Below are 8610 nucleotides of genomic sequence, written 5' to 3'. Positions count from 1 at the left end.
ACCATAGGCAGGGAGAGGGAGGAGATGGGAGATGGTAACACGACCATAATGGTTCAGGGTTCATCCCTTCAGACCCAGTTAAGAACATGAATAGTTGGGAACTAATTAGCCCCAGGTGTTATCATCAGGACAGTAATAGTTGGAAGAGTTTTCATCACTCCTACATGCTTTTTTTTTTAAGATTTTGTTGATTTACTCATGAGAGAGAGAGAGAGAGAGAGAGAGAGGCAGAGACACAGGCAGAGGGAGAAGCAGGCTCCATGCAGGAAGCCCGATGTGGGACTCCATCCTGGGTCTCCAGGATCACGCCCTGGGCCGAAGGCAGGCGCTAAACCGCTGAGCCACCCAGAGATCCCCTCCTACATGCTTTTCATTTATATCTCACACACACACACACACACACACACACACACACACATACACACACACGAAGAGAGACGGAGACCGAGACGGAGATAGAGATTTATTGCAAGGAATTGGCTTATGTGATTGTGGGGGCTAGCTGCGCAAGACCAGAATCTGCAGGGCAAACCATCAGGAAGGGCAGGCCGCAAACTCTCAGGAAGGAGCTGACACTGGAGTCAACAGGCAGCATTTCTTCTTCCTTTGGAAAAAACTCAATTCTGTTCTTAGGCCTTCCCACGGATTGGTTCATGCTCACCCCAATTATGGAAGATATCTCCTTTCCTTAACGTCAAGTAACTATAGATGTTTATCACGTCTACATAATACCTTTGCAGCAACACCCAGATCAGTGTTTGATTGAATAACTAGGTACTTTAGAGCCTAGTCAAGTGGACAAATAAAACTGACCATTACACCAGTTTGGTAGCATTGAATTTGCATTACACCCTGCTTCCCAGAGGGAGACAAATGCATTCCACTCATCTATATGATTATCATTCCTAACATATAAAAATATGGGAGAGATAAAACCAAAAACGTATTGCCTGTCTTGAAGATTTATATATCTGAAAACAACCGAGACTGAGCCTTCTTGGTGAAGAACTCGGCGGGGCCAGTTGTGGAAACTAGGTAGGGCAGAGATTAGGGGAGGTAGTACAACCTCATAAAAACAGGATGGACTTTGGAATCAGACACACCTGGGTATGAATTATAGTTTCACTACTCTGCAAATGCTGACTTTAAGCAAATTGCTATATGGAAAAAAAAATCCATTTCTTGAGATATAATTTATATATAATTTAAGTGAGTTTTAACACATTTACACATGTGTAATCATATACACGATCAAGATATAAAAGTTCCCTGTACCTCTGCGCAGTCAACTGCCCCTGATTGCTAGCCCAAAGCAACCGCTGACCTGTGTTGTCTATTTATCAATTCATTCATTTTAAACTAATATTTATTGAGTGCTTACTATGTGTCAGGCATAGTTCTGGGCGCTGGAATATAGTAGTGAATAAAACAGGTAAAAGTAGCCACTGTTATGTAGAGGGAAACAGAAAGCAAACAAGAATACATAAGGAAAATATAGGTGGGTCATATGGTGGTAACTTCCCCAGACGAAAATGTAAAATGTTACTGGGGAGAACCAGGGTGGGGTGGGGGTGGGGCACATGTTGCTCTTTTCAGTGGGGTGGTCGGGGATCCCATCACTGGGAAGGTGATGTTTGAACAAATTGCTGATGGAAGTGAGGGCATAAACAATGTGGGTATTAGGACAAGAATGGTCTAGGTAGAAAGAATAGCAGGTGCAATGGTCCAATGGTGAGTGCTGCTGGAATGTTTGAGAAACTGCACAGAACTCAGTGTGTTTGCAGTGGAAGGGACAGAGATGGAAAGCAGAAAAAAGTAGAAGAGGTCCAGCTAGGATAAGGCCCGTAGTCCACTTTGACATTTTACCTTAGTGTAATTAGGAGCCACTGCAGAGTTTTGAGTAGAGGAGTTGACATATTTAAAAGGATCACCCTGGCTGCTGTGTTGGGAATTGACCGCAGAGGCCAAGTGCAGAATTAGTGTAAAGTGCCTGGTACAGAGCAGATGTTCAATAACTTTTAGCTATTTGGAGCTTATTGATTTCTTAGCACAAGTGAGGCTGTGACCTCTTTTTGTTTCTTTGTTTTTGTATAATGCAAATACAAATCCATTCGTTTACCCAACAAATATTTGTGTAACATGACTATATTGGGTGCTGGGGAATGTGGAGTTAAATGTTGAGTTAATGCTGGGGAATGTTGAGTTAAATGTTAAGTCAAAAAAAGCTAAGATTGCTACAAATTCATAGAAACAGAAAGTAGGATGGTACCAGGATGGGGGAGGAGAAAATAGAAAGCTGTTTTTAATGTGTACAGTTTCAGTTTCGCAAGATGAAAATGCCTGGAAATCTATTGCACAACAATGTGAATATACTTTACTGAACCGTACACTCGAAAATGGTTAAGATGGTAAATTTTACATTCTGTGCTTTTTCTTTAACCACATTTTTTTATTTAAAAAAAAAGCTTTTTAAAAAGCAAAAAAAAAAAAAAAAAAAAAAGAGAGAGAGAGAGAGAGAGAAGACTATTGTTAGGGGGGTTAACCAGCGAATTAACAACAGAAATGTTAGGTAGGAATAAGTAGCTACGATGAAAAAAATAGTGATGATGTAGTGTGATTGGGGGGCTCCTTTAAATTAAAAAAAACTAAGACCCGTCAAAAAAGAAAGCATGACCCTATTTATGTAAAGGAGTATTTAGGTGTCTGCTGCCTGACTAGGCCTTAATCACTTACAAGCAAAATCCCAAACAATATGAGTAAGTCTTTCATCTTGGGGCATGTGGGTGGCTCAGTCCGTTAAGCCCTGACTCTTGATTTGGGCTCAAGTCATGATCTCAGGGTTGTGAGACTGAGCCCCACATCAAGCCCTATTTCGGGCTCCACACTTGTGTCAGCTTGGGATTTTCTCCCTCTGCCTCTGCCCCCACTGGAGCATGTGCTGTCTCTCTAAAATAAATAAATAAATCTTAAAAAAAAAAAAAAAGTCTTACTTCTTTATCCCCTAGAATGTGGAATCAATTATATAGTTAAAATGCTATTTTTCTGTCTTACTAAAAATAGATGTGTACATAGGTGTGTATAACTTACATACGGGTATGTGTGTACATATACATACATACACACATTGGCACATACATGCATATGCTTGTATGTGTACATGCGACATTAAACAGATGTGTCTGGTTGCTTATTCAGCTTATTCAGCATCCAGGTAATAGAATACCTTCACTTCATTTGTATACTTTTCTGTATAGTATTAATTTTTAAAGTAATAAGCATGTAGCATTTTCCCTAAAACAATAAAGCTATTTTAAAAATTAAAACTACAACACAGTATAGCTCTGGTGTATGAGTTGATAAATGTGAAGTGCTTGGAACATGTCTGGAATGAGTCAGTGCTGATAAGTCAGTGTTGATTAACTCTGCTTGTTACTGTGTCACCTGTTAGGCCCTGCTCCAAGTTCTCTACATGTATTTTCTCCCTTAACCCTGACGGATATGACAGATGCTGAGATACAGACGCATTATGACAAAGATTCCACAATTTTTAAGTAGGGAGACTATATTCAGACAAATGTCTTTTAACTTTTTTTTTTTTTTAACTCCTTTAACATAAATGGTTATTCAAGATGCCTCAACCCTGTACTCATGGAAAAACTCTTTGATGAGGACATTCTCAACTGATACCATAAACACATAAGTGCTTTATGTGATTCAAAAGAATGATGTATACATTCTCATAAGGTTTCTGAAGTATCATTTAAAATAAGTGAGTCAAATAACTACAGTCTAAGGCATACATAATTCACACAGAGAACTAAAATTTGCATCGTAACATTAGAGCAAAATTATTGATAATAGAGCCCGTTTGCCCTTGAAGAGCAATTTAAGAGTTTACAAAGCACATCCACATATGTTGGCTCATCTTGAGCTCCCAAACCATTCAGTGAGGTGGTAGGGCAGGCCAGACATGGCCGAGGAAGCTGAATCATGGATGTAGCTTCAGTTAGAATGTCTGGCCACAAGTAATAAAGCCCAGTTCTAATTGGATTAAAACACAGAGCTATCCTGGCTCACTTACTTGGATGCCCAGAGGTGAGGTGGTCTTCAGACTTGACATAATCTAGCTTCACTTCTTTGTAATACTCTTGGTTCTGCCCTTCATGAAGTGTTGGCTTCATCTTGAGACTCATACAGTCCTGGGCCTCAACGATACACATGACAATGCCAGAGGAGAATCCATTTCTTTCTGTCCCTTTATCTTGAAAACTAGGAAGCCATCCTCAGAAATCCTTTGCAAATTTCCCTCATTTATCATTGGCCTGGAGAATTCATATGCCCATTCATGAGTCAATTATTGGCAAGGGCCATGGGATTACCCTTAGACAAATCAAGATACTTGAGAATCTGGGCTCTGTTAAGAAAGAGGAGAAAGGGGAATGGTAATGAGCACTGGTTGAGTACTACAACCTGGGAAGGAGGAGTCAGGAGTCAAATCCAAAACTCTCTCAGGTTAAGTCCTGTGGCCATGAGAGTACCACTGAGGCCATGGGAGCAGGACTCAGGTCCTTGCACTCTCATGTTTTTCATATAACAACCTGAACTTGAGTTTCATTGGATTAGAATACTCATTTTTGGCTTTTGTGAGGACACCCAAAAGGTATCCTTAAAATGTTTGTGGGAATTAGCTATGCCTGGATTTTGCAAGGCTGAGGTTGGATGGACTACAAAAAATTTGCTTTGAAAGCCACCTTTTGAAAATTCCTTTTTTCAATTAAAAATATTTTAAGGAATAAAAAACAAAGTTTTTAAAAACATTAACATTATGCTATATTTGCACTAAATTTTTAAAAAAGATTTATTTGAGAAAGAGAGAATGTGAGTGGGGGTGGGGAGGTGCAGAGGGAGAGGGAGAGAAAGAATCTCAAGCAGACTCTGCACTAAGCACAGAGTCCGATGGAGGGCTCCATTCCAGGATCCTGAGATCGTGACCTGAGCCAAACCAAGAGCTAGACGCTAAACCAAGTGAGCCACCCAGGTGTCCCTGGATTCTATTTTTAAAGAAAAAACTATTGCAGTTATAGTTGAAGCACCCTGAGCATATCTCCCAGATTCCATTCTTTTATTCTTCCCTCACCAGAGGAAATCATATTCTGAATTTGCTGTCCATTTTCATGTGGATGTTTTTGTACCTTTAATACTATGCATAGATCTAAGATACATAATATTAAATAAACACACACACTTTGCATAAACACTAGCCTGAACATATCCTTCTGCAATGGGACTTTTCATTCAATATTTTTTTAAGTGATACCTATATTGACATATGCAGCTTTAGTTCGCTCATCCTGATGGCAATATAGCCTATTATTCAAATATACCCCAGGGTATTATCCACTCTTCTGTTGGTGGATATTTTCATTATTTTGCAATTCCAAATAAAGCTATTGTGAGCATTCTAGTAGATATTTCAAGGTACACATTCAGAAGAGTTTGTTCGGTCCACATCTTGGAGTGGAATTATTGGTCATGTTCATCTTCAGCCTTAATAGATCTTGTCATATTGCTGCCTGTCTGATGGCTGTGATGTGGAATTACATTGTTGGTTTCAGAAGCATAGTAATTTCTTTTTTCCCTTCTGTTTCCTATGCATTTGAGACCCTCCAGTTTCTTAAACTTACCCCATTTTCTAGATTGGAAATTTGTTTTCTTTCCCTCATCATGGAAAACTGCAGTGCTTATTATGAGTCTCTTCATCTTGATAGGTCTTATTTAAGTTAGCCTGCTTTTTCCTTTGAAATTTATTTTTTTGTTTATTGGACACAGTGAAGTGGCAACGAGAGAAAAGAAGTAAAAACACATATCCACTTTCTCATATCCACATGTCACTTTCTCTTCAAAGTGTTGAGATAAAATAATTTTTCTTAGTAATTTCTTGCTTATTTGATGAAATATGTGATCACAGTGTGATCAGAATTTGTGTATTTTGTACAGAGAATGGAATAAGTATATGCCTCTTTCTTCTCACTAGAGAAATCCCTAAATCAGAAGGTTTAGGAATAGCACTGATAACCAATTAGTTTAATTAATATTTGACAACTCTGTTTAGCAGAATCCTTGGACTTGTACCCTGAGCATAGAGATGAGACTTCTGAATGATGCCACTTTTGCATCCTAAAACACCTCTCTATTTTTACAGCGTCTCCTAAGAGATTCAGCTGCACTTGGATATGCTTACAGCAAGCTCCCTGAGGACTTTCCCTATGTTAAGGGGAAGAAGTAAGGTCAGTAAATCAAAATTTACACCCTACTGTCCTAGGAAATGCAAAGGCAACCCAATAAACAAACATGAGATCATATTTCCATTTTGGCTAAGGACAAGGGGAACATTTAATCCCGAGGAGAGTGAGAGAGAGAGAGACAAGAGGAAATTAAACACGCGCTAATTGAGACCGTGCTGTTTTCTCTTGCAGTTTGCTTTGCAAAATCCAGATGGGAAAGGAATAAGTATTTACTTCTCGTGCTTTCCACACTTACCTTTTAAGTGTCTTAGCATCAAAAGAAACACCCACCCTGAAGCTTCATTTTCTTTACCCAAAGAATGTGGTATAAGTGAGAATGTTGTATGAGAGGGAGGAGGTGCAGGGTGAGCTCTGGGGGCACAGAGAAGTATTCAAGATAAAAATGCTAAAAAGGATAATTTCCAAGATTTGAGACACAAGTTTGATGGGGGAGAGTTATTTACGTTGGTTATGGGTTCTTAGAGAGTTGCCCCACACCATTTATCCTTTTGTTTATTGATTAGGTTGTTCAGAAATGTTAGAAACGGTTGTCAAGATTGTCAAACAGCTCCTTTTATTGCTTCCTCTAGAGTCGCAGGATGACAGCTAGATTCTTCTGGCATGCACAGTAAAGGTCAACTTTGGTAGTGTTCCATTAAAACAAGACTACAAAAGTTTTTATAGATAAGAGGTAATGAAGTTTTTAGGAATTTCCCTTTTTCTTTTTTAAGATTTTATTTTTAAGTAACCTCTGCACCAAATGTGGGGCTCAAGCTCACAATCCTGAGATCAAGAGTCACACGTTCCATCAACTGAGCCAGCCAGGAGCCTCTAGGAGTTTTCTTCTAACTTCGTTCATACCTTTTTATTATTAAAGTTAAGGAAGACCCGAACATTTGTTGGAAGCAGTTAGATATTCTCTTATATTACTTTTAAAAATTACTTATCTTGAATTAAAATAATAATTTGTTAATCAAATATGTCTTGAAGCCAAACACTCTTTTCTCTTAAATATTCATGTCTTCCTCCCCTCGGAGTTCTGCAGTTGTGCACAGCTGGCACTTGCTGCTGTTGGGTTCCCGTCCCTGCCTTCTGAAGCTGACCTGCCAGCAGTTGCCTTCTGATGGGCACCTTCAAAGTGCAGCCTTCACACCAGCCTGTCCTCACTGTCTTCCGTATCAGAAACCTCTGTGGTGCTAAGTGGCACTTTGGCTCACCCTTTCCCGGCTACGAAAACCCTTCCAGCTGCTAGTTCAGTGACCTTAACCTGGGAGAGCCAGTGTGTTGGGGGGGGGGGGGGGAGAAGTATATCCTGAGCACATGATCCATTTTCTGATGTAATGACTTCATTTCTATTATCCCAGAGGAATGCAGCAGGCGTACTGACATTGTGTCTGCTGGCCCCACGGACAACAGTGTGTTGTTGTACCAACACGCCCGGCTAAATTTGGATATGGTCCTGAGAATCTTATTAGGTAGAGAGAGGAACTAACCGGGTCTTTGTGGATGTTAACACAACTGCACGCCACCCTTATAAAAGAAGTTGGCTTTAGTTATAACTAGGGCAAAGTTAAAGTAGGATTCAAAATGTTTAATTAGGGCTCAGTGAATGTTTTTTCCACCTTAACCTGAACTTCAAGAGATAAAAGGTGAACCAGGTAGCACATTCTGGCTTTTGGGAACAAGTGTATAGCCTTACTTAAAACTTGGCTGACAAGCTATGAATGAGGCCAAATCTTTGAGAGCTCTTAAGCGTTCTGCAAACATTTTAAAACAGCATTTACTTATACGGGTGGTGGTATATAATTTACCCTGTTCTAGTCCTTCCAAACCTCTTATTCAGCATGCAGGCATTAGAATATTCACCGTAGTTAAAATGGGATGTTGTGAGAAAAGCCTTCCAAGCACCCCCCCCTCCCTGCCCCCCGCCCATGAAAGAGCACCTCGACCTTTGTCCATGGCCTCACCAGGGATGTTTTCTGCTTCAGATCTCTGTCATGTTCCTACTGGGATTTGGAGACATTCGCTTAAATCTTCCATTCACCTAATTAGTCTTTTGGGAGAAGGACAGATGAAAGAAAGGGAAGGCAGGAGAGAAAGTGATGCTTCACAGAGCTGGTTAGACCACAGGATGTAACTTATCTACTAAGGGATTAGTGCCATGAAAATCATTACAACAGAAGGACTGAGCTCTGTGAACTTGGAGGTTCTGTCTTCATTTAGATAAGTCACATTCAAACTAGTCCTATTTCCCTCCTTAACTATGGCGGAATTAAAAAAGGAAATGCAAAGTTGGGTCACCTTCCCAAATGGCTTCACAAAAATG

General features: G+C 39.9%; 1 protein-coding gene across 8 annotated transcripts in view; it reads right to left on the bottom strand.

Moving 5' to 3' along the window:
• Positions 1-449: 449 nt before the first annotated feature.
• Positions 450-8610, bottom strand: part of NLN (neurolysin) — a 106186-nt gene continuing 98025 nt past the window's right edge. For 5 of the 8 annotated variants that reach the window (XM_049103201.1, XM_049103209.1, XM_025446986.3 and 2 more), the window contains 3 exons: positions 8252-8337; positions 4082-4414; positions 450-604 (listed from right to left, as the gene is read on the bottom strand). The gene's annotated coding sequence lies outside the window, so the exon portion shown is untranslated. Of the gene's footprint in view, positions 605-4081; positions 4415-8227; positions 8338-8610 lie in introns of all 8 variants that reach the window. The other 3 variants (XM_049103207.1, XM_025446988.3, XM_049103206.1) reach the window with 2 other exon arrangements.

This window comes from Canis lupus, chromosome 2 (genome assembly GCF_003254725.2).
Source record: "Canis lupus dingo isolate Sandy chromosome 2, ASM325472v2, whole genome shotgun sequence".
NCBI classification, from domain to species: domain Eukaryota; kingdom Metazoa; phylum Chordata; class Mammalia; order Carnivora; family Canidae; genus Canis; species Canis lupus.
Note: the sequence above shows the minus strand (reverse complement) of the source record. Positions and strands in the feature narration are given on the sequence as shown.